The 27,069-nt window shown below is 40.6% G+C and overlaps 2 protein-coding genes across 7 annotated transcripts in view; one reads left to right on the top strand and one right to left on the bottom strand.

Moving 5' to 3' along the window:
• Positions 1-27,069, top strand: part of CMSS1 (cms1 ribosomal small subunit homolog) — a 220,243-nt gene that overhangs the window by 129,700 nt on the left and 63,474 nt on the right. The gene's annotated exons all lie outside the window — the stretch shown is intronic.
• The window catches only part of FILIP1L (filamin A interacting protein 1 like), a 187,810-nt gene that overhangs the window by 127,891 nt on the left and 32,850 nt on the right, over positions 1-27,069 (bottom strand). For all 3 annotated transcript variants that reach the window (XM_085071815.1, XM_085071830.1, XM_085071838.1), the window contains exon 2: positions 18,336-18,481. The gene's annotated coding sequence lies outside the window, so the exon portion shown is untranslated. The remainder of the gene's footprint in view (positions 1-18,335; positions 18,482-27,069) is intronic.

Below are 27,069 nucleotides of genomic sequence, written 5' to 3'. Positions count from 1 at the left end.
GCTGTGATACCATGGTGATGAGTTATTAATAAACCTCCAGGCAGATGGAGAGAGCTTTTAACTGAGAATAACCATATATGAACAAATGTCATGATTTGGTCTGTTGGGCAGAGCAGCTGAGCATTTAGTGCAAAAATACAACTTAATCTGCAAATAAATCAGAGCAGTCTTTTTGCTTAAATGTCAAAGTTACACCATGTTTATCGAAGAGCAAGTATTTGTAAAGCACTGCATGCATTATTTTAAATATATGAACATAATGAATTAGAGCAGAGATTTCTTTTTTCAGATTTGTTGCATTTCTGAACATATTACAAACTGTTATAAGTCCAGTAACAGTTTCCTGTACAGCACAATGCTCTGCTTCAGTGGCACTGACTCAAAATTCTGTAAGTCTTTATACTAATGTGCAGTAATCTCTGTAACAGTGACACTAATCCCCTCTTCAAATATGGAACTTGAGTTAAAAAATCTGTGAAATGTAAGCTTTAAAGCAGCTTTGGGGAATTAGTAATTTATAAACCCTCCATCTGTCATCCATACCAATAGAAATGTCTTTATAATAACAGAGCAACAGGGTACTCACATTTAGGAAAAGCAGTGAAGCCTTGAGGATTTTGGTTTTTTTGTTTCTTTGTTAATGTGGAAACGGCATTAATTGCTTAAAAGGAGCAGCAAGAGATTGGTTACAAGTGGTGTTAAATTGTTAAATTGCCATACCCAAGCCAAGCATCCCGAACCTCTTGTGCAGTTTTACTGTGCTGCAGTCAGTCTACATTGTGCTTAAGCTGCTGTTAAAGGTTTGGGGTAATAATGTCTTACATGACAGCATTGCAGGCTTCCCGAAGTTCTCACTTATCAGCTGCTCAGATGCTAAAGGGAATAAAAGCAGCCATCTCCACAAATGTTGAAAGCTGGACAGAACATTTCTTTTTAATATTTCACTTAACAATTTCAGATTATTGTATTTATTGGGAGAACAGGCCCTTAAAAGTCTCCATCTGCCTTGACTTGCAAAAAGTTTGTTTCCTCTTCTGTGGCCTTGAGCAGGAATAGAACTGTGGCAGTGAAAAGTCCCAAGTAAACAGGTAAGACACACCATTATGTGCATTTGTAATGTCTGTAGCACTCAGTGATTTAGTGCTGTGTCCCTTTACACTTTACACGTTGTGAGAGACATTGTCTGTGGCCAGTATTCTATTTTAGTGTGGTACAGCCCTATTTGGAAGCCTGTGGTGGTATGTGTTTATTGGGTGGACAGCATTTAGGTCATATTAGTCTTACTATCAATCCCATTGAAATTTCATGGAATTAAATGTGTAACTCACGTGAGAAATTCTGAAAATGTTATCCATGATAACCATGTTTCTCTGCTTTCCTCTTTTCTCTCCACTATGATAATCTATGTTGGTTAAATGGAATTCGTATTCTGAAATTTGCGTTAAAAATACTACAGAGAGAGACCTAAGCACATTGAAGAGCTGAGAGCAAAATGTACATGACCTCTCAACTGAGGTATTTGTAAAATATAGGTGAAGTGTCAAGAACTGCTGTGACTTTTTATTCCATATGGGGATATAAGGGATTTTGTGAAGCATTCCAGCAGAGTGAGACAACCAACAATCTTTCTGCTGTGTGCGTGAGGTACTTTATTATTTTTTTTCCATGTCAGAAATGCTTCTTCTGAGTAAAAATCCTTCTTTTTTGTTGCTTTGGGGTGGCTTTTGTGTTTGTTGTTGGGTTTGGGTTTTTGTTTGGTTTTTTTTTTTAGCAAATGAAGCAAAACAAGGTGTCCCATCTGTAAAATGCACTGTTATTCTCTAAAGAAAACTTTTTAGTAGAAAGATACTGGAAAAGGGACAGCCTTGATGAAGCAATTGTCAGGGAAGCTAGGGGAGAACGTACAGTGCATGAAGACTCATTGATTTTCTTTGTAGCAACCATGCTCTTTTGCTTTTGAGGTTTCATGAACTCGCAGGATAAGACACTTCTTACTTCATAAGCCCATCTCCCTTTACCTATGCAAAGAGTTTTGTCTAGATTTAAACTCAGCTGTAGACTTGCTGCGTTTGTCTCTGGCTGCATTGTGGTAAAAAAAAATGGGAACAAACCATTACAACATGTATTCCGTTGTCACTATGTCAGGCTGGAGTTCTCGGAGGTGTTGGGCTGGGCGCTGTCCAGTGTGCCAGGCATCCTGGGGAGCTGTGTTTTGTTGAACTCCTCTGTCCCTGCTTTATTGTAAAGAACCACACTGGCATGTTGTTTGATCATAGAAGAAGGGAACACATTTCTCTCAGCAGCCAGCTAAGTGTAAGTTTGAGGGTCTACAGTGCAGTACTGGGCTGTGCAAATAAGCTCAGAGAGATGACGAGGAGTACAGGACATGACAGTGAGACACAGACACATGCAGTGGAACTTAAAGGAGTAGTAAGAGATAAAACAGATGCGGGTTAGAGTTGGGGCAGTGGTGTTTCCTGGGGATTCAGGCATAGTATTTTTCATCTCCTAAAGTAAACTACTTTAGGAGGAGCCATAAACCTCAAACCAAGGAATGGTTTGAGGAGGTCAGGCATCGTATGTGAGAATCAAAGAGCTCACTAGTGAGTACTCCTCAGTGTGTAGCTGAGGAGTTCTTCCCATCATATCTTAACAATGTGAATTTGGTGTACAGGTGGAGGCTGGAAAAACAGTTTGTGATAAGCTTTGCAAAAATTTTTATTACAACTCATTATTTCTCCAGTTTACAAATTGCTTCACCATATTTGGGTCCTAGATACTTACTGCCTGATAAGGAGAAATTGTTGCTATTTACAATTTGGAGTTTTATTATACACACTGCTGTGGTGTCTTAAGTGCTTCTGTAAGGAGGAATTCAATATGGAAGATAATAGAAACTGTAAAATTAATTAATGAGGGAATTGCAATAGGGATGGCAGTGTTGAAAGCCATTGATGGTGTGGTAGAAAGTGGTTTACTAAAGGTATCCTGTAGAACAGGCAGTAATGCTAATGAAGTCTCAGTGCTAGTGCAAATGCACAAATGAATTTTTGAGGTAACCAAGGAAGCAGTGCATTCATTAGTTTGATAAAAACATTAGTTTTATTAAAGGTGTGGTTTGAGGTATGTTCGGCTGATGTTAATTGCATGTATTATGGGGCGAGTATGATTTTGTGTCATAGCCATCTCCTCTATTTCTTACTGTGAAGTTTGTAAAAGCTGCAAGATTGCTTTCTCCCAGGGCTGTTGGTTTCTTTTACAAAGAGCAGAAGCTGAACTACCTTGATCTTTTACATTCTACTGGCAGCCAGCAAATTCCAAATTCAAACCTTTCTTTAATTTTCACCACTATGACATAAACGGACATTGCACATAAAAGGCTGAGCCATTGCATATGGATTATGGCATAAAGAGTATTACAGTAACAGAAATGCCCTAGTAATAAATTTATGTGAATGGTAACCATGTGTCTCTGGATGCCTCCTGTTTTTCATTCAAGTTAAACATTACTCTATCAATACTTGCCAGATATCTTGCACTCTCATGTCTCTGCAATATTTTTAAGCCTTTTGATGCCTTTCAGTTTTTGAAGTTATCGTATTATTTTTAAGATCCTTAAATTAGGTCATAACAAAAATATTTCTATTTATCTAATCCATTTCCCTGTCTTCAGACTGCTTGGTGTACTGGAGCATGTAATAAAGTAGAGAGATTTAAATGGCTTCCTTCAGTATGAGGAGAAAATACTCTGAAAATCACAAGTTTCCTTTAAAAAATAAAGCTTTTTCAACAGACTGCAGTATGAAGGGAGTGGCTGTGAATGATTAAACTTCCTTGCAGGGGGTAGGATTTGTAGGATACAGAGCTAGCCAGTCACTATATCCAATTTTTGAGAAAAAAAAGGGGGGGGGTGGGGCCGAAGGATTTCTATAGCTGGTGACTACTGTGTGTCAAAAGTGAAGTGTTGGGTCTTATATCAGTTTTCCAGATGCTTTGATTCGAATCAGGTGTGAATCCAGTAGCCCTCCAGTTGTCACTGCGCACAGAAAGAATGGAGGAGTTGTGCAGCTTTTCTTTTTAATCACACCAGTTATCATCTCTTGTTAATCTTGTGCCCTGCTGACCAAACATGAGCACATTTCCCATAGTGCTTGTGACTGTTCTCTTGTATGTGGTAAGGAGCCTGCTTAGGTGAGTGAGAGCAAACAGTAATTCCTCATCTCTTTTGCTCTAAGCTGCAGTCACACTGAGGGCAGATGATAGTCACAGCTTGGAATCCTGGAACAAGCTTTTCAGGCACTGCTTTTGTCCTGGAGTACTGTCCATCTAATACCACCCATGCCCTGACTGTTTAGCTTTTGCTACCAGTTAGGTTGTTCTGCCTTCACTTTCAAGTTGCATTTATTCAACACAATGGGTAGAGTTCCTGAGTAAAGATCTCATTAGGAGGCAGTGAACCCATGAAGCATTTTGTCTGGATCCTGCTTATTTTGAGATAAGCAGTGCTGTTCTCAAACAAGGCCTGACTGTACTCGACATCTATTAAAAGCACCCACTAGTTTAAAAACAAAAAAGCTCTTCTGGAATCACGTAGTCTTTTGAAATGTCTCAAAACTATTCAAATGCTGGCAGCCAGCATAAAGCCTTTGCCTGATCCTAATCTCCAGAATGCAACAGGCATCATTGCCTGGCTATTTTCAGCCAATTCTGTGTACTGCACATCTAAAACTAGAACAAAACTGTCACTGCTCTGCTTTACTTTCCAACTCCAACTGCTGCAACAACCCTGTTCTCCTATTTTTTTTTCCCTCTTCAGATATTTAGAACAAAATCAGGCACTTCAACCCAAGGTATTTTTTTTAAGGTTGCAGTGTTCTTTGGGCTGGAGAAGCATGATGTATCTGTTGGTAAGCATTTGATTCCTACATTTCCTGATCTTTTAATCAAATAAGGAGCTGTTTTAATAAGACATATATTCATATTCATAATTCCCATATACCCATCAAGTTTTCAGAACAAATCTGAATATGTTCTGGAAACTTTTGTGATATTTAATCCCAGAGTTGGTGATCTCCCTTGGGCAATATAGCTTTGCATTGTCACTTGTCTCTGTCTTCCTTCAGCTGGGCTCCTCAGTCCCAGATTTATGTTTTCTGCTTTGCTTTTCTTACTGCTTCACACTCTAAACTTTGCCAGTTTTTACTTTTATTTGCACTTTCATTGCTTGCTGATGAGTTGTCACTGGTAGCTGTTGCTTGTCCTGTGGTTCTCACCCCCAAGGAGCAAGCTGACTACCCCGACACTGCTGGTGGACTATAGAACTATAGATTTTTCTCTCGCTCTGAAAAAACGAAACAAAACCCCAAAACCTAAAAAGTAACTAAGCTCTCTACAACTTCTTTCTAGATAGAAGCAAAGGTCACAATAGTTGGGCTGTCATTTCTGCCAGAAGCAGAATGCCTAGTCCTTTCATTTTGTGTCATTTGTTCTGGCACATAATAGGTGAAGGAATGAACCTCTTTACTATGTGGGTGGAATAAAAGGAGAAAAGTCTACTGTAATTTCTTTATTATTAAGGAGAAATTGGTAAAGGTGCAGTAGTCTACTATGCAGTAGGAGAAAACAGAATGGCATGTGTTTGGAACTGCCCTTCTTGATGATCTTGATCTCGATCTGTCCTGCCATCGATGTTTGGATCGATCCATCAATGTCTGGCAAAAATTGGGAGGGACGAAGAGAGCAGGGTATTTGCTGGACAGGATTCTGAAAAGCTGAATTTGATGATTTGAGCAATATATTGAGACAAAATCAGTTGACCTCTCCACATCATCTTCCATAAATTCAGCCCTTGCATTTCTCTAAAATAATTATTTTGTTGAATTTAGGTGTGGATCTCCTTTTTTCATATAAACCCAGAGAATAAAGACATTCTGGGGTTGACATTCATCCACCTGGTTCAGATTAGACTTATTACATCACTAAAATAGGATTTTATAACTTTCCTACTATAACTGCATTTGAGTGCTTTTAAAAGCATTTTTTTAAAATTGGACATGATAATATTTGAGGCAGTATTTTGGCTAATTGTTTAAATCTGCATTTAGACAATTGTTAAAAGGAATGCCATTTTTGTTATGTAATATTATAAACCACACATGCCCTATAGTCTCTTCTCTAATTAAGAAACAATTAAAATTACAAAAAGTCTACTTCTTGACACCGAGTTTTAATGACTTTATGCTTTAGTTGCATTATAGAAGCTCAGGGGAACACTAATGAGACATTTTGATCCCTTTAAAAACTTCTATGAATGCTGATGTAGGAGCTGAAAATAAATATTCTCTCAGTCTAAATGATTATAGAGTTAAACTACATGGGGTGCTCCTGACTTCAGCTGCCACATTTATAACATTCTACAATGTGTAGTTGTCACAAGGTAGAACAGCACAAAATTTGACTGACACTTTTTCAGACCCCATAACAGAAAATAATAATATGTCTGGCTTATGTAATTGAATAGATCTCTAAAGTATTCATGTTTGGAGAATGAATTCCTATGCAGACCAAGCTTTTACACTGGGAAATAAGACTCACCAATATATTTCATATTTGCCTGTGCACCACAGTATTCACAGCACGTTTTTTAATTCACTTCAGTTCAACATTTTAATTATATGTTAAAACACAAATACCTGCAGGCCCAAATAATGCTCTTCATGGACTGCTGATTTTTTTCCTTTTTAAGTGATGGAAACTGCCTGGAGTCCTGAGACAATGGAAGGTTTCAAGGCTTCATGTACAAAGTCATGGAAGAAATATTGGAGTGTGCCCTCAGGCTGATTATTTCATTCCCTCCCTTTCTCACTCACACAACACACGTGTCTCAGACCATGGTCTGAGTGTCTATTGAAGTATTGCTTGCACTGCTAATATAGGTTTTTGCCTTTTTGTTAAGGTGCATAGATTGTACAGAAGTTGGGGGTGAAATTAAGGTCCTGGTTCAGCCTTCTACCAGCTCTGTGACACTGCCCATATGTTGTTGTGACTCTTTGTTCCATCAGTTTTGTCTTGCAGTAGCTCTGAGAATGTCTGTGTAATGGCTTAGAGGATGGGTGCAATGTTCATTAAAATAGTCTTCATGCCCAAAAGCCACAGGCAGCCTGACTGATCAATTCTCTCTGAGCTTCCATTACACAAATTGTATCTCTGTCATGTGGGGATCTTTAGTTCTCCTGTCTACATCTAATACTCTTTTCTCCTGAAATCTTCAACTGGATTTGATCTTCTCAGTCTTGAGGTAGACTGGCTTTACCTAAACTACAAGCACAGCAAAAATCGGTACTGGCTGACCACATTGTTTTTGTTTGTAGAGCAGATGGGATGTAAACTCTGTTTTATACATGGGCATCCTTCACCAAGATGCAGAGGTTCACATACTCAATACCTGACTTTATTAAAGCACTTGAAAATGGTAAGACATTATTCAGGGGCTTCATAGAAATATGGCTTTTTATGGCCTTGTTTGAGTTAATATCCATCCTGAATGTGTTGAAGTAGCTACTGTTGTGTAAGGATTTGGTCTTGTACTTGAGCTGAAGGTGTACAAACTCCAGTGAGTGGCTTTTCATGCCCCCAAACCCACAGTGTTAGGCATCATGTAGTTGTTTGGAGGACTGAGTGAATAGAAAGAAGAGATGACTTCAAGACTCAAGTTCTTTGATCCAGAATTTGTTTTAGTACTAATTTGACTTCAAATCATGATCCTGTTTAATTGTTTGGGTGGATATAATTTTTTACCCTAGAAGAAATAGAGGTTGCAGTAACTATGACAAGGATTTTAGGTTGGAGGCCTGAGTTCTAATTTGTTTCTTACTGACAAATGAGAAAATCAGTGAATGATTTTGTAGCTCAGCTTGTTTTCAGCAACTCCAGAATCCTTTGCAGCCAAAACAGCTGTTGTCAAACTTCAAGGACCAAATCCAAGAGATGTAATTTTCACATTCTTCTTCTTAATAAACTTCAGCAGTTTATTAGCTTATATACCAACCTTACTAACAAGGTTGGTATATAAGCTAGTAAACTGCTCTGTATTCAGTAGTCACAGCTGGGCTGCTCCCATACCTGACCCTCACAGAGCTACTGCAGTGTGTCTAGACATGTCTTTGGATCTACATGCAATGGGAGCTCTGCATTCTCCTCCCTTACGCTTGCAACATCTTCAGCTTTTTCCTCCCTTCCAACTTCCCTGATTGCATTCAGACAAGGACAAAATTCTGTCATTTAATCCTGCATGCTTTCTCAGTATTGGCTGCCAGATACATAGCGTGTGCTTCCTGTTCATTTGTTGTCTTAGACACTGATTTTGCCTGTTTTAAAGGACTTTAAGGTTTGGCAAGGCTAATATTATAGTGACAGTTGAATTCTTTCACCAAGTTCTTCCTCTTAGCTTGACTGCTTTTCTGTTCCAGGGGAGAGCAATAACCAATTTTCCTTTTTTGCTTTCACTGCTCAGCTTGATGCTAATCTGCTGGCATTTCTTTCTCTGATCTGTTATTGTCTGCCCAGCCTCAGTCTTGCTTCCTTTATTCTGACAGCTGCTCCAGACTAGCCTTCTTTTATGTCCTTCACATATTTGTTTGTGTGTCATCCTTGTTGCTGCCTTTGATGTTTGTCATGACCTTACTGAGATCTCTGCTTGAAGGAACTTGCCTTTATAGTGGCCCAGAAGGCACTGAAGAACTAAGTGAAGGGGAGGAATCATCTGGAGCCAACGAGTTCATGGGCTTGTTATCAGTAAATAGTTGTGCTTCTTCCCTTTTCCACTGTATAGGATAGCATGCAACTTCTTATGTTTTTCATCTTACACCTTGTACACTCTGCATCTGCGCTGACAAGAGTGACCAGGTGCCAAAATGGACTGGGACTTGTAATTGAATGTTTTCTTTGGTTTAAGCAGCTGGTGGGGTTTTTTTCCCCATAATGTTACAAACTTACAAACATACTTGAGCTGCCTTTCACTCTCCCTTTATAAGATATATTCCCCCCCCCCCCCCAAATATGAGGTATTAGATTTTAAAATACTGCATTTTTAGACCAATTGTGGTGATTTCATCCTGGAATTATAGGGGGCTTCCAAAATTATATTTTATTCAATGAGGTTAGAATAAGCATCTCTTCACTGTGGTATTGTAAAGAACTGATAGGCAGACTTCTACATGCAATTCAGCATTTCGAAATTATATTGTATAGAATTTAGAGTATTTGGTCAAGAAATGGGATGATGAATAAACTGGTGGAGTAGCTGTATAGCCAGCTGCTTTGAAGTAGTGCTCAGTCATTTAATTTCCCATGAATTTTTAATAATAAATCCACCCTGTTTATTGTATTAAATTCCAGATGGTGCGAATTCATAGACCTCTGTGGTCTGTCAGTGACAGAAGGATTTTGAGACATGAAACTGTTTACTTTCTGCACTTTCATTTGCTTTGCACTTTGCTCCTTCTAATAATTAAATTATAATGTCTGAGATTGAGACTGGAAGCAGTTCTTTGTCATCTGCTTCTCACCAGCACAGTTAAAGTTTCTCAAAAGAGAAGACGTAAGATTTGAATACCCTAAACTATCCAAATTAGTGTACTTTTTCTTGGTGATAAATAGAGCCCTGGAAGGTATCAGTTAATTCAGTCTTAAAACTTTAAGAGGTAATTTTGACAGGGTTCTGTAAATGTAGAAAGTTCAGCAGAGTAACCAGAGAAAGGTTCCTAATGAAATCCTGGCTTTAGTGGTGAAAACGTCTGTCTAGTTTTAATAAAAGCTTGATTACACTGCATTCATGAGGATTTCTGCAAGTCTGCCCTGATGACATATAAACTTTAAATTAGGCATAGTCAATAAAAGGCCACCTAATATGGCTTCATATTTTGAGAGGTTTCCCCATAATTGCCCCAGCTAGTTAGTCTGTTTTCTAACCATTTTGGAATCTGCATGTGCTGAAAGAAATCGTCCTGGGAAAGATGGAGCTGGTACAGCTTGTAATGATGTGAAGTGACCTGACAAGAGACCTCCCCCCTGCAGCCTCCTTATTTAGTGACCTTCCACGAGTGATGAGACAGCAGCAGCCTTCTCCCAGCAGCTGTTTTCTAAATTTGGTCTGACAAATGGTATCGTAAAGGTGGCAGGTGAAGTTAAGAGATCTGATCTTAACATACTGATTTAACAGCCACCAAAAGGTACAAAAGAATATAAGGAAAAATAATCAAGTGCTGTCTCTTTATCATTGTATCAGTTTCCTTTGCATGGTCCCTTGTGAAAGCCTTTACTGATGGCTTTGAGCTATGTATCATTATAATACCTCCAGTAAGCATTACATAATAGGAAAAATATGCTACATTGAGCAATGAAACTGGTGTTAGCCAGTCCTGTGGCCCATATCAAAATGCTCTCACTAGTATTCCCTGTAACAGCACTTCCTCAGATGTAATGGACTACAGCATATCATCAAGTAAGAGTTCATACATCTGCTTTAATGTTTTTTGCATATCCCTGTTACAAGTAATGGCTGTGACTACTCAAGGGAAAAAGAATCCATTTTTCCTCTCCAAAATAGTTCAGACAATTTGCAAGCATATCCTCTGCCATTGCTGTGTTTGCATGGCTAAACAGGCAAACACTCTGTGTGTTGGTTCTCTCAGGCATTGAGAAAGGAAAGAAAGCACAGAGATGATAAAACCACAAGAATTAACTAGAATAACTGGGTAGACAGTAGCACTTACTTGATTTTTACTGTTGGTTCTCTTACTGACAGTTCAGTAGATTACAAGTTGTCTCCTATTAATGGTGTGGGTTTTAAGAAGAAATTTGCAGATTAAGTGCATCTGAGGGGCTCTGACTAGAATGGGAAATCCTTATTTCAGAAGTACTTCAGATGTTAGAAGCTTTGAAAAGGGTCTTCTCTCTTTATTGTAGAGTGATATCAGTATATATATATGGGCTGGAAATAAAAAGATGTCATTGGAATCAGACCTACTGACTTGATATGTCAGATCTTCAGTCTAGGATAAGTCATGAATTCAGGTGCTTACCTCAAATGGAGCTCTTGTACTCAACTTCTGTCTTAAAATTATTCTAAACTATTTGAATTCTCCTTAAGTTAGAACATTGTACTGTTTAAGGTGCTAACTGAGAAAAAAAGTCCCTTAGCAAGGATCTTCATTTGGATGGTTATTTCCTGTGTTCGCCTACCAGAATTGAAGCATAGAAGTTACTTTCTGCATGGAATTGAAATGTTGCAAGCTCTTCAGAGGTTACAGGTTTTCAGTTGTCATTTTGAAGACTCTCATGACAGATACTGGTAGGTAGGATATATGTAGGTTTAGAGTTCTTTTGTCATAAAGCTTCAGTATAGAAAGTACACTGTAAAACTAATATATTCCAAATATGTTGAGTTACAAAAGGCACATGCCTCTGAGTATGAATGAGAGTTTTAGCCAAATGCAACATAGAGTATTAATGTAATGGATGCTTAGATTTGTCACATTAATGACACAATGAATTCTAGCACACAGGCATTGCAAAGGGGAAGGTGGCTGGTGGCAATGGAATGGACAGATGGACTTTGAAAAGTTTGCAGTGAGAACTGGAGAGGACCATTTTTGGTCATGGTTTTTTTTTTCATTTAAATTTTAGATAAGTATTTTAGAGACTAAATTGGCACCACAAAATAAGTTATGAAGGCTCATAACTTATGGAGGATGGAGAAAGGCATTATTCTGTAGCCACAAACAGGGTCTATCTGGCACTTGGGACCTGAAGAAAAGTTCAAAGTTGTGCCTGTAGCCATGCATGGTGTTTGCATACAGTGTGGGAATGACTTGTTTCAGCTGGCTGAGAAGCTCAGCATCTGCGAGTGCTCATGGGTTATCATTTCCTTCTAAGCAAGAGTAGGCACCCATCCTCATGTTCAGGGCTTGCTCTGCTCCTGCCAGGCAAAGGGGTGGGAAGGGCAGCCCATGGGCCATGTGTGCATCCCAGCAGTGGCTGCTGTAAACAATTATGTCTGCTTCTGCCTGCACATGGGTAAGCAGGACATAGCAGGAACCCAGCTACAATCTTGTTTACCCAGCCAGCATGTCTCAAGATATAAATATTTTTATTCTTTTTTTTCTGGAAATTTGTCAAGTGTATTTTGGGTTCAGTGGGAAATTTATAGTGTGATGTTTGGTAGCAGTTGTATGTTATGAGGATGGTGCCATGAGAAACAGGATGCCCAGGTCCTACCGTGTTTAAATGATCTTTCTAGGTTTTACTGCCACACTCAACACCATGGTATGCAAGTGCTTCCCAAGCCCTCTGAGCTGCAGAGGCAAGGGCTGGAGAGGCACTCTGTGTTATGTTTCTTAGGGATGGAAGTTAGAGGCCTATTGCTCTATACCTTGGAAGAGATTTTCCTGGTACAGCAGGTTATTTTGTTGCCTGGGCTCTGAGGTAGAATTCTTCAACCACCTTAAAAGTTGTTGGCAAAGTGACCTTGAAGAAAATTGCATCAGCTACTGTACTGGGGGATGACACAGTAATAATGTGTTGAACTAAACTTCAAATCCTAAGGCAGGATAGGGTGGTGGCTGTGTAAGAAGTGAGTTAACCAACCAGTGTTGTTAAGTGCCTTTGTCCAGGGCATACTGAGGGGCCAGACAAGATCTTCTGGGTGCTGCTTAGCTAAGCACAGTTCAAATTCAAACAGGCCTTGTCCCAGAGGGCTTATGGACAGTATCAGTGGAAGGAAAAATGTGGAGAATGCAAAAGTAAAAGCAACTGTGCTACATGTGTGAAATCAGATTAGTGTTATGACTTTCGTTCTGTTAGTGAAGAAATAGCATGCAAGAAGGAAAGGCTGTTTTAGTGAAGAGGAGGAAAACCAGAAAGAATGAAGGCAGAGCAGAAAAGAGCAGAGCATAAGGTTAATGGGCCCAAGAATAAAATAATGAAAGAGGGTGCAGGGGTTAGAGGAGGCAGAGAAACACCATGTTTAAGTAAGGCATAAGAGTAAATCTAATGTTTGTACTACACTTTATATTTTGAAGAGTGCATCCTGACCTGCACTCCTACAATAGCTTCCTCTAAAATGTTGTGTTGGAAAGGATGGATACTGAACTAGCCAAAGGACAAGCGGAACCTGCTGAAAGTACTTGTGCCCGTTTGATGAAAACTTGAGCTTTGGCATGTCTAGTCACTGAATGGATCTAGAAGCAGCTTTCCTTTTTCTTTCCAATCTCAAATGCTTCACAGTCAGAATTCCTATGCTGCAATCACACTGTTATAAGAAAGCTGCAGACCTCACCTGTTGCTCCTGTGTTGGCTGCAAGAGGAATTGGACCTTTCTGCAGACACCAGTTTCACTGAGACTAGAAATCAGCTACTGTCCTACAGCCTGTCCCAGGTCTAGCCCCCCTCACCCCTGGCTTTGGAGTCCACCCCTTCGCAGCTTTCTGTCTCTTCTGGGTTAACTTCATCTTCCCATAGGATGACTCCCAAATTCTCCAGGTCCCTGTGTGCCTCCAAACAAGCCCCAGTCCAGGCCTGCATCCCTTCCCAACTTATCCCAACCTAAGATACATCCCAAGAACGGGCTTTAGAGCTTTTTGTCTCTGCTAAATGATTTCCTTCACTGGTCAAAAAAGTCAAAACCTGAGGGCCAGAAAAGCAGCACTTGATGTGCACTTTTGATTCAAAAATAGTTGACTGTTTTTCTGTGTGTTACTGGCACTGTTGCCTCCTACATAGGATGCTCAGAGTTCCTCCACTGTACATGGGCAGCTTTGAAGGTGTGCCCATAACTATTTGTGAGGAATAGAGAAGGTAAGCTGTAAAAATCTGATGGCCAGTAATACAGTAATATGGATGATGGTGGGTGAATCTCAGGAAGAAATTAAAGGCTATTTTTATCTTTTTTTTTGTCCTGGTTCCCCCCTTCCTTTTTTTTGGCACCCAGAATTTATAAAATTAACCAAATTAGAGTGTTCTGGTTTTGGTTTTGTTTTTTTTGTTTGGTTGGTTTTTTTGTTTGGTTGGTTTTTTGTTTTGTATGTATGTCAGTTGTGCTTCTTCGTTAATATACTGGAAAGAGCATCTGCACAGCCTATATCCTGTTGTCCCACAGCTCTATGTCATTTGGATAACACCACCACAACAGGCCATTTCAGCCTCCCAACAGTTGTCCTTGCCAGTCTGTTGCACAAAATGGTGTTTTTCACCCTTCATCAGAGAAGGAGACGTGCGTGCTGCGCTACAGTAAATAATAAGACATAGTTTGTTTTTTTAACCTTTGTCTAGCTGTATTTCAAAACTCACAATTTATCTAGTAACTTCATCAGGAGGCTGGGATGTTTCTAAGGCAGTGTAAGCAGAGATACCACATAGCTGAGTTGGTTGGGAGAGCATGACTAATGAATATGAGAAGATCCACCATGGCTGTGGGTTTAACTCCCAGATTTCCAATGGGAACTTTGTGAACTGAAAGCTGCCATGAGCTTCCAAGCTGTGTCCTTGCCCTTGGTGTGCTGGGACCCCTCTGACTCAGGGCTCAGCACACACCCCACTATGTCCTATTCCAGCCAGCTCCTGGTTTTCCTCCCTCAGCCATGTGCCTGCCTCAGCTCAGGTGGTTCTGTCCTGCAGTGACAGACACAGCAGAGAGCTGCAGTGCAGGTCTGTAACTGGGGATATCTGTTAAATCTTTGCAAAGGAACAAACTGCACATTTAAAGTATAAAAGTGAGCATTACAATAGGTGCTATGACAGAATGCATTTTTACTTTTGCTTTTATTAGCTCCCCATTTGATTTAGTAATGTTTCCTTTCTGCTTTTATTTTGGTGGTTCTTTTTTTACCTTGTTTATTCAAGAGTACTACATGCTATGAATATATAAATTCAGGCTGCAAAGCTGAATATGTACACATATTAGCAATGGGAGAGTTGGGGTTTTTGAGGCGGATGTGTGTGTTGGGTTTAAAGTATCCAGTCTTCTGGTCTTGTAGACATTTGGGATGGGATTCTTTCTTCCTCTGTGCATATTCTGTTCAGCGAGTTGACAGTCTGATACTGATTAGGGCTTTTGGAGGCAACAGGAGTACAGCTGATAAGAAAATAATGAGTTGGTGTGTATTTGTGTGCCATGCTATTCCCTACTGAATTGTCTGACTACCAAATACATTAAGGAGTTAACAACTGAGAGAGGTTTTCCTGGAGGGGTGCTGATGGAGCCTGGTGGTTTTGCAGCTGAAGAGCAGGGGTTTAGAACCAGCTGTGCCAGCATAAGAAGTTTCTCTATTCTGCCTATTGTCATTAATTAGTTATGCTAAGGTGATACTCGGCAAAAGGCAGCTAGCAGTGAGCCCAGTATGGTCTTTACATGGTTCGTGTCAGAGTAAAGAGGAGGAAAGGTGATTTTCCAGTTTGTGCTGCATGTTCCATGGGCCCTTTCAGTGCAGCAAACAATGCCATGGTCATAGTTAACTGTCAGTAATTTACCACATTTGGATTCCCAAAACAAAATGTAATGTTTAGTTCAGCTTTGAATGGCAAACACTTCCTTATGGGGCTTAATTGCTTTGTTTACATGCAGCTAGTTACTTATCATGTGGCAAGAACAATAGGCTGAGTGCCTCACTTGAACCATGATCAGAATGAGATAAAACATGAAGACAGTGAGGCTCTATTTCTTAAACAGACCACAGGTCAGATGCAGCCTCCTTGGCTGCTGTCTTGTATGCTGCCTGGCATACTGTTTGTCTCTACAGCAGCTGTGTGACTTTGCCATATGTCCTCGCTGTCTGATCTTCAGCTGAAAACAAGTGATATTTCTTGGGCCTCTCTATTTTCACATGGACTAGGCACCTTCCTGAGAGCTGTGTGACTCACAGACCATTCCTGGCACAGTGCATGCAGTGAACATCAGACCATCACACGAGGCTTTGACCTCACGTTACCCCACAGCTTAACCTGGACCATGCCCAGTTTGCAACAGAGGCAGCTGGGTTTTCTTCTCCCTATAAGGAGGCAGGGCAGGTCCTTGGGGAAGCATGAGCCTTGATTTCTCAACCAGCCGCACCTTGTGGGATGAGGAGCAAAATGGAGTTGACTTCAGTTAAGCCAGATCTCTGCCCGTCAGTCATGCCTGCTGCTGACAGGAGACCTTTTAACAAAGGTGCTGCAACCCTGCCAGAACACTTTTCTTGTTGTCATGCAGTCCTCCAACCACAGGCAGTACCCCGTGATGCAGCGTGACAGGAGTGCGTGACCCAACACGTGCTTTCCCTGCCCAGAATTTGAGAAGTTCATTGTCAGGTCTGCCAGACTAATAGAGACAAAAGAAATTTTTTGCTTGGGACTGCAGCTTCCACCCTTATGGAGTCCCTTGAGTCTTGGGGGAGCGTGGAGCTCACGCCAGGTCTCCCTGCATAACTTAGTTTTCCTGAGCTCTGAGCATAGAGGACATTCCAGAGATTCTTATCTGTTTGCTTCTGGTGGGTTTTTCCCTTATAACATCTGGATTAAAAGTCAGAAATTTTGCTGAGAAAGATTCCTGATTTGTTCCTCAGGTAGTTTCTGTTGGCAGAAGGAATTCCACATTACATCTTCTTGTACCAAAGGTGCAAGATAGATGTTCTCCATTAATTTGCCTGAAGTTAAGTAAGCTTCAGCCTTATGAATAGCAGACACAGGGATACCAGCTGTGTGAGCCTTGGTGCCATCCCTGCAAACTGGAGAACAAGTTGCTAACATTTCTTAGTTTGTAAAGCTGTGTGCAACTGGGAATGAGAGGCCATTGAAGATACGTGCAGAAAGTTTAAGTGCTGGAGAGCACCTGTAAACAAAAAATCTTCTTTATCTTACTTTTTCCATGAGTGAATTATTAACTGGCACAGTTGTTTGCTCAAGTCTTAGGTACAGTTTACAGTTGTCACTTGCACTTGAAGGGGTGTAAATGGATGCTGATATCCTTTATGGCAGTCTATCTCCACAGCTGTTACTCTTCCCTCTGTAGGCAATCTCTTGCTTGGAGACATGATGCAAGGCAGAAATATTTCCTATTTGTGTGTGTTTGTGGTACAGAGGAACCAAATCATGCAAATAACTCAACAAGACCACAATGACAGTGGTATTTTAGAGAATACTACAAGTTATCATTACTTTCCCAAGCCTTTAGACTATGAAAATAAACTTTTTTAAAAGTCTACTGAAGATTTAAGTACTAAGAGCCCATTCCCTTCCACGACCATCTAAATGTATGATGATAAATATGTGAACTGCTTCTAGAGCTGGAAGCCTCCTCAATAAGACTACCACTTGTTTTGAGCTTATACAAGCATTTATAGCTACCATGTAAATTGAAAGTTTAGCATGTCTGCTCTTGCCTTGTCATTCTTCTGCTTGTGTAACACAGAGCCCAGTAGTAATCACAAAAAGAAGAAAACCTTCAGAAATATGTCTTTGAGGAGGAAAATTCCCCACAAGGATCAGTTATATTCCTCAGAATAATTCAGCATCTAAGTCGGGGGTTCCCAGAGGAAACCTGGAAAGCTGCTAAGTATGTGACTCTCAGACAAATTTTCAAATTGTGACTGTTCTGCACTGTCATGACAATTATTTTTTAATTTTTTTTTTGTCATGCAGCCCCTAGCCTGATGTCCCTCCCATTAAGTTGCTCTCCATGAACAAAACTCTGGGAACTCCTGAGTTCATCATCCAAGAAAACCTTTATTTTGGAAGACAGACTAAAAAGATAATCTATTTTGTCAAGTGTTTCCAAACCTCTATAAACATACAGGCTCCTCATCTGGATGATCTCATGCATGTATTCATCAAAGTTCTTACTTAGCTTTGAGACAACATTTTCAGCAAAACAGCAATATATGGAATATATAGAAAGGTTTTGGGTGAGATCCAGTACAAGCATGTCATGGTGAAATCATTCTTAAAAATATTTAACAGCTACCTGGTGTCTGATCCAGAGAACTGGTCACAACTACACCTTCCTTTAGACACTTAAGTGAATGGCACATGTGAGCCTTGGATGTTATGTGAATATAGGGCAAGGAGGACGTGGATCATAATTTGTCTCTCAAGTTGTCAAGCACGTTCCTCCTCCATTTTTTGACAGTGGATTGTTGATAGAGTAATAGCTGCTGAAGAAGTATGAGCTCATCAGCAGTCCTTACCAAAGAAACCTTGTCTGGAAACTCTTACCTCTCACTGGAAGTAGAGAAAAGGAAACCTGGAACTCTCTGGCTTAAGAAAAACCATTTGGTACTATAGAAGTTAAGTGAAGATTGGCTAACCTGCTGGAGCATCACAGGCTGGAAACCTGAATGTTCTGGCAGATGCCGTCATTTTGGCAGCGGAGCAGGTGGCAGTCCTGCAAAGTCCTCATGGTCTTTATCACGTAGTGATAGGAAGTGGCGTTGCTGCTCTGGATGTAAACATCCTAAAAAAGAAGTGATTAGTCAGTGACTCCACAGAAATAAATGCTTGGACACAGTTGATAGCATGAGTCTTGGAGTGGAAGGTCACAATATGAGTGCTTTGGAAGGAGTATTGGTGTTCCCAGTGATAGATGTAATACCTACCAATGATTATGTCTTATAAAACAAAAAACCCCAACACGAACCCAGCAGTCTTACAGGGTCGTTGCTTTTCAGCTTTCAAAACTCTTCTGGAGAGTTTTTGCCAATGGGTGGTCTGAAACCCAGACTGGTTAAATATCTGCTCTGCCTCCTGTCACCTTGGAAACAGGGAATGCCTACTGTGAAAATGATCTGAAGGATCCAGGATGGAAGTTCATATGTTCATGTACACAGAGTTTTTCCCCTTTCTTTGTTGCTCAGAACAATAATATGAGAGCACAGCAAGGTCTGCATTTCCAGCTATGTGCACAGTGTAACAAGTACATTGGGGTGGCTTACGGCAGGCAACACTTCATGGTAAATGCTGCATTGGAGCTAGGAGTGCCCATGTCTCTACTGCTGAAAGTAGGGAAAAACTTACTTTTACTCTTCATGATGCAGAGCATGCACTTAAGCAGTTTAGCTCCTTATTTACTGTAGCCAGTTTATTGTGGGCCATGGTAACTATCTATGTTATATGTCTGCTCTTGCTTGCATCTCTGGGAGATAATGAGATTGTGTAGTGGTTATTTTGACAGCAGAGGGTTTTTTCCCAAATTCCTTTGCTTCTGTTCTGTTCTTTGTGCAGCCCACTGAAATAATCTCTTTCTGTACTGCGGAGTCATAGAGCCCTTTCAAGGAATTTTTCTTTTTTGTTGGCAGCATCCATAGAAAATTCTACCTTGCAGTTTTGTTCCCTCAAAACATCAGTCTACATCCACCCATTTAAGTCATCTTACTTTTGTCCCTAATCTATCTTAATGTCTCCAGGCAACCAAGAAACTGGCTTTTCATCTGTCTTGAACTCTTGAGAATTGCTCAACAGTTGCACAAAACTGTTTTTCCTCCTTCTGCTGTGAAGATAGTACCAAATTAGGAGTGTAAAATGGGCCAGGCTTTTCCCTTTTGCCTGGGGCTGTGAGCTCATGGCCTAAAGATGGAGAGATGTTCCTTGCTGTGCTTGACATGGAGGCCTGAAAGTCCTTTACTCCTTTAGGCATTTTAGGGTTCTCAGTGTCTTACAGGGCCTTTTTGCCAGCTTTCCACACGCTTAACTGTGTGTGGCCATGTAAATATTATGTGGTGTGCACAGCCAAAGGATAGAGTACCCCTAGAAGAGTGGAAAGAAATGGAGCTAACACATTATTCCTGATTTTCTTGCTCCTTTGTCAGATGCCATTATGGATTTAACAGTTTGTGATAACTAAAATGTTGCCCTTCTACTCCTGTTTTTTCACTGAATGTTTCAAGAGGGCTGCCAGGATTACCACCTTGGGTTTGTGTGGGGGTTATAGTCTCAACACTTGTGATTACAGTAAAGTAGGATCTAACTTCAAGTCACGGCTTGATGTCCTCTTATCCTGGAAATTAAGTTATGCTGATTTAAATGTCTGCATCCGTTTTCTTTCTAAGGTGCACAGCTTGGTTTTAAAGAGAAATGCTTGCCATTTTGGGACAGACTGTGTGCTAGGTTTAAGTTCACTTAGCAAAGCTTTTTTATTGGAGTGGCTCATATAACTTGTTAACATGCAAGAAATTATTAAGCTTTCACTTCCTCCACTCCCATTTCCTGTTTGGATGTTGAAAGGAAGCCCTGATTGCTAATTTGTGATTAGCCAGCAACCCAGAGTGAACTTAATCCTGTGGGTTTGTGTGGTGCTTGCCTGTGCAGATATGCCTCGCTCAAGAGTGGGTCTGCTGCAGCTCTCATGTTTCATGGGGAGAGCTGTAAACAGTCTGCTCTTCTTTCCGTGAATTCATGGGCTGCCTTCTGAGAGCAGAGGTGATGCCTGGTCTGCCAGAGCTTGGGAGGCCACGCTAAAGCGTTGGATGCTGCAGGAGAGAAGGGAGACATGAGGGTATTTTCCGGTCTTGCTTGCCCAGGAGGTGGCACTGTGCAATAGTGGGATTTTTACCTGCAGCGTTTGTCGTGTGACCCTGCTGTGATTGTTTGAGACATGACAGATGAGTGAAGTTCCTTTGTAAAAAGAGAGTGCCTTGTACTTTTTTTAGGATGCCTCAGCTCTCTCCTATGTGAAATGCATTGTACTATCTGCTTTGCACTCGTGTGTCAGGGAACTGACCTTTGTACACCTCCTTGTGCAGTCAGGATCAGAACTGGGTTTGTGGGTGAAATTGTTCTAGCCATGAAAAAATGGTGATGTCTTTGGAGCACCCTTACTTCCAAGGCTTTTGTGCAAGTCCCTTGATATTTCCCATACCTGCTGACAAAGTAGCCAAAAGAGAGGTATATACATGTAGTATGTACTAGAAAATCAGAAAGTTTTGAGGAGTCTCTGTGGGATCTCTCTGTCCTGCATGCAGTGTGCTATGCTCCTGTTAGAGTACCGGTTGCTCTGGGTTAGTGCTTGTATGTAAAACACACAGAGCTTTTTCAAGGGATCTCTGTCCCCACCTGCAAGTGCCTGACCTGACTTGTGCTGCCAAATACAACACAGCTCAGATAAATCGAGAAAATCTTCCAGGTCTTCTGTTTTTATAATGGTGATAACCTGGGACTATTTTCATTTCTCTCCCCAGTAACAGCCTGAGATTAGGAGCACATACAGATCTGTGGGTAATTCTGATCTTGGAATGGATATACTACTTTACCAAATCTTAGGCAAGCTTATTAACCTTCTTATTTTAATTCTCAGAAAGGTCAAAAGGGGTAATGCTTTCTTAACACAAGAAATACAAGAAATATTTGTAACACAATGTAACAGATATGTTCACAATATACCTTAGAGCTAGAAATGTTATGTGAGTGCTAAATACTTTTGTTATTATTAATCGAATCTTAAGTGGCATATACATCTGTAACAAAGGCCTCTTAGCAAACACGTCCTTTGAAATAGCCTGACCCTTTCCACTTTTTCAGAGACATTAATAGTTTCCTGGCTCAGTGTTTTAGGAAATGTCATCATAGTCTGGAGGAACCAATAAAAACATAAGTCACCTATTTTGTCTGATCATTTTATGCCAGGATATTTGAGGCTGGAAGCTGTGGGGTAGGAGGGGACTGCTTCGTTTTTGTGGGTGGACGATGTAATGGTTTTAGTACTGCTTTGGTATAACTTTACATATTAGGACTTTAGAACTGTGTGAAAAGTAGTATTTTTTGCATTCATAGACAGAGGCTCTAGGTAGTTTCTGTAACTATTTTTTCTGTAACTATTTTTCTGAAACTAGTTTTTCACCTTGCTATGCCATTTATTGCTTCAGTGCCTGATGTAAGGGATGTTGTCTTTGAGGAAGAGTATTCTGTTGGTTTTAGACTTACATTGTCCTTTAATAGAGAGGTAAGAGCTCTTAAGAAATGGCAGTGCCTTAAAATGAATGATGGTAGCTGATTATGGCAGTATGATTGGTGGGACAATAGCTTATTTGGTATGGTGGAAGCAGACCATTTTCTACAAGCAGAAAACACTATATGAAATCTCAGTACAAAGCATCATTACATGACATTGTGAAAAGCAAACGATGAGTGTCTGCAACAGACATCCAGTGACACTTTGTTCTCCATTATAAATGCCACCATTTACAGTGGGCCAAACCCTGCCATCCTTCCATGGTTTTGATTCTCTCCTTTCTGAGGCAAAGACTCCAGCAAGTGTGTTAGTCCTGACTATGATCTCTTGGTTGTGGAGAGCAGACATGCATGGCAGTTTTTCCCCTACTGTGCTGCTGTCTGCTGCAAGCTTCACAGAGCCCCTCAGAGGTGGGGACGTCTCTGTTACTGTTAATTTACACTTGGTTGCATGGAGCTGGGAAAGGCTGTTCTGACCCCATTTATCCTCTGCCTCTTTCCAGAGCATCCTCCAGAGAGAATAAAAGTTTTTTCCCGTTTTTGGGAAATCATGCTCTGTGTTTTCTCTTCTGTATTCCATCAGCATTGGAGACCAGTGTAATGTTTGTCAGCAGTCTAGAGAAACTGAAGCATAACACTTACTTCATCCTGCGTAGCTATCTGTACAGAAATGAGTTGCAGCACCAAAAGAGACAGCCACCACCACTGCAAACTGCACCATAAAGCATTATTTGGACTCTGACCCTCACCTGCCCCCCCGAAGTAGAAAAATCAAACAAGATTTTTTTTTCAGCTTCTGCTGTAGCCTCAAATGGAGCAATGTACAGCTGTCAGTGGCTCACTAAGAGTTCAAACCATGTTTAAGCTGCATTTCAGCATCTGCAAGTCCCCATTTAGAAATGCTTGAGGATTTCAGAACGATGCAAAAGGAGGGCATGGGTACCAAGATACCCCAATTAGAGTCCAGTCCAAAGGGGAAATTGCTGCTGATCTACTGCATTTGTGTTTTATGAATTTAACAAGGTATTGTGTCAAGACTTATACAAGAAGCCAACAAATGAACCCCACAAAGGAACCCCACAAATAACCCTTTTGTTGACTCTGATCTCCCTCTCCATCTTTCAATTTAATGTGCTGAATGCTGATTCTTACTCTTTTTTCTACCCAAGCTGAGTGTGTATCAGCCCTGTGGCAGAAGGACTGTGTCCTGTTGCCTTCCACTCATGACAGCCACTAGGAAATGTTTCCACACCAGAGGCGTCCCCTTTGTACCTGTCAGTATGGCTTATCCTCTTTCATGTGTGTTTTAGCAGGTCAGGCCTAGACTTGTTACTGTGAACTGTGCCATGAGATACCCCTTTCAAATTCCTTCTTAAACTGGAGCTGGATCTGTGTTTGGAGGTGTCCCTGGGGTGTCAGTATCCCCGAGCATGTGGTGATACCAGGGTTGTTGCTCAGTCCCAAAGCACAGTGTGCAGTCAACAGCTAAACTGAGGCAATTTCTTTCCCAACTAACACCACTGGAGACCTGAATAAACGTGTCTTAAGCAGGATGTGTAGGTGAAGGGGTGAGTACCACATTGTTATTGTTGTTGCTTGTTCCCATGACACATTTAGAAAAAAGTGCCCATGTCAGATGCTCCTACCAACTATTCAGGGGCTTCTGAGTAGACAAGTCTCTCCTTCCAGCTGCTGTCTTCCATGCTTGGATTTCATCTCAGTCATCAGGGGGTGTAGGCCCTGAGGGGAGAAGTGTAGCTTTTTCTCTCATCCCTGTTGCTTGGGTTGTCAGGGTTTAGGGAAGGGAGAGCTCTTCTCAGTTATGTCCTTAGTTCAGTCATTTGCAAATGGGAGCTTTTTAGTTTTTATTGGTGTGTGGTTCAACTGTCATGAGCTGTGCATGTACTTATTCTAAAATAAATACCTCTCTCATCTAGCAGAGGAATTGTGACATCAGGAAGAACCAGATTTAAAAACAAGGTGACCATTTTAAGCCTCAGTTTGCACCCCACTCCCCTCAGGGTTTTGTGATGATGGCTGGAATTTCTTCATTGACTGTAGGGTGTTTTTCAATAAACAGTGAAATTCTCCCAAACCAGCAACTATCCAATTCTGCCCAAAGAGATTTCATTAAAGTGAAACTGTAGAGAAGATGAAGGCAAACTATTTCTTACATTGTCATCTTACTCCTGTGTCCTACCATACAACTTGGCCATAGCAGTCATGTGAAAATGCATGACCTGCTCTGTAAAGCTGAATACCCTGTGGTCTTTGTGTTTACAGCAGATACAGGGAAAAGGTTTTGTCTTCAGGCATGTCTGTGCAGGGCCTAGAACACTTTTGGCTCTACATAAGAAATAATAATAAAGGCCAAAACCTCGTTGCCAGCTAGTGAAATGAAAATGCTGTACTTCACAGTTATGTCATTGGAGAATTATATTTCATTAGAGCTGATATTAAAAACCCTGATGTCAGTTGTGAAATGTGGCTGACTTCAAATTTGCAAAACACATAGGAAATTTTTTCGTAATGTGTTGTCACATTAGAAGTCTGGCAGTCTTTTAGGTTCAGTCATAAAACTTTGAGCTCTCAGAAGGGGAAAACCCCAAGGCTATTTCCCCCAGGCTTTAAAAGCTTTGCTTTTACTAGCAAATGCCATTTTTATAAAGTATATGCAAGTAATGTTCTGGATGCTTCAAACAGCAGCAGCTGTGAGGACTTTCAGGTTGGAGAGCTGGATTAAGAAGTCATGAGAAGTAAGTTATTCTAGATGTTCAAATGGCAACTCTTAGAAAGTCAGTGAACATGGTAGAGAATAGCAGTCCAAATGGTTACTGGTTATTAGATGCAAAACCTCTCCTGTTGTTTTGCCATTTTCCCTTCCCGTTTGGTGGCTCCCAGGCTTGTGTAACAGGGACGGACTGTGTGCACAGCAGTTGAGTTGAGTTGGCTCCAGCAGGTCACTGATCTGCAGAACAGTTTCCATGTTAATCTTGTTTTCACGAATTTATGGTGTACTTGTAAATCAGACTTTTGCCTTAGTCACGGTAAAGATATGAGGGGTATATGGTTATATATATTAGCTCCTATTTTTGCTTGCTGTACAATATGTGAACATCCAGTGCAGTATGTAAGATTAGATCTGTCACTGTTATATTTTATTGCAGGAGATGGTGAATGATACTTGATTCTAGGCAGGATTGTCTGGTTTGGGTTTTTGCTCAGATGTGGAGAACTTGTGAACATACATACGTTATCATTTGCTAATAGAAAAATATATTGTGGTTAAACAAGCAAATCCAAACTGTTTGTGGCTTGAAAATATGATAATGACTAGATGTGTGTCCTTTTCTGCTTGGATACATCCAACTCCACACTGTTTTCCATATTGAACACTACACTGGGCAGCAGCCATTGTCTGAAACATCCACTCAGAAGCTGCATTGGTGCTGTACCATCAAATAAGACTCACAGTGGCAGAGCTCGCATTTGGGGCCTTTCTCTCTACTCTGATTATAATCTCCTTTCTCCTCATTGATTTTTCCCCAGATTTTAAGGAGTTTACAATTTTCAGGACTTCACTCTCTCTTTTGAAATCTGCTAGCAGTGATAAGGGACAATATCTAATAGACAGCTGTAAAACATCCCATGCAAGATTTTCTGTAGGAAGGAGTCTCAAGTCAACTTGGTACAACCCTTCTTACAGGTCTGTCCAACTGTGTATAGCATTTCTTAAAAATTCACTGCAGTTAATGGCTTTAAAGTGGTGAATCTTAGTAATGTAAAAGCTGTTCAGTGGACAGACAGGGCTGAAATGCCAGTTAATCCCTGGCTGGGCAGATGCAGCTGTTCCTTTTTGAATTTGTCAGCCAACTTGTGTGAGCAGGTCATTGTTTCTTTGGTGAGACAAAGGAGTGGGATGCTTGTGTGTAAGGGTTAGATCAGCCTGTGGGATCAGGGTCTGGTTAAAGGAGTTTGTTTTTATCAGCACATTCTGAGGCAAGTGGAAACTGGATGGTTTGGATTAGAAGTCCCTAAAGTGTGCATCTGTTCAGCTTGTTAGCTTCATGCACTTGGGGACTGTAAAATCAGTGACAAAGGCACCTTTTTTTTTTTTTTTGGTGAAAATAGTAAAGGCATTAAGGCATTTAAACACTTTCTGGAAACAGAAAACATTCCCATCTTTTATGGACATGTGGTCAGCCGGCTCTTGCTTGTTCCCTTATAAGCAATATTAACGGGAAGAAGTTGCTACTATTTCAGGTCAGTGTGTGTGTTTTCTTTTACAGTTGCCATGGCACTGGGAAGACAGATATGTTCTGTAGTTGTTTGTCTTGTTGTAAGATGTGAATTTTATTTTGAGCACTGTATTTGCAGCATAATAGCATGTGCAATAATTTTCCATACCTCACCAAAGTTGCCCCTGTTGGAGTTCCTGCACTCTATTTTCTCTCATTTGTCATATAGTCTGTTTTACCTGCTCACCTTTGTGTGCTCTAGAGTCAGTAGCTCCCACATACAGCCTTCAAATTTTGGGCATTCTATTGCCTAGTGGATACTTAAGGTTGGAGACATTATGTCATGGTTACAATCTTACAAAAACACAAACCAGAGAGACTAATCTAGTAGTTTTTTATACAGCTCAGTAAACTTGGCTGACCTACAGCTTATCTCCTGAGGAGGCGCCCAATATTGATTTAAAGACTTCAGGTGATGGAGAATCTAACCAAGATTAACTGTAAGTTATAGCTACTAACTTTTACTGAACTCTGTCAGTGTTTAAAAATGTAATTTTACTTAAAATAAAGTGCAGCAAAACAACAGCAGCAGCAGCCACAGCCAAAATCTATCCTCTCTCCTTTGTTTTCCTCATGTTTACTCTTTTTTTAGTGAGATTTTCATCACACTGGTTGGAATCAAATCTCACAATGCTCCAGCTTTTACTTTTTGCTATTGCAGAAATAATTTTGGGGACGTCTGAAAGTTTTTCAAAGTAAATTTCACAATTTGGAGTGTGTTGGCATAACTAGAAATGAGTCAAGCCCAAGACACACACTGGCGTTGAGCCTCAGTTTTTCCCTGCTCCAGGTTCCTGTTACT

Source organism: Lichenostomus cassidix, chromosome 1 (genome assembly GCF_008360975.1).
Source record: "Lichenostomus cassidix isolate B80296 chromosome 1, HeHo_3.0, whole genome shotgun sequence".
NCBI classification, from domain to species: domain Eukaryota; kingdom Metazoa; phylum Chordata; class Aves; order Passeriformes; family Meliphagidae; genus Lichenostomus; species Lichenostomus cassidix.
The sequence above is the reverse complement of the archived record's forward strand: the minus strand, read 5'-3'. Positions and strand labels throughout refer to the sequence as shown.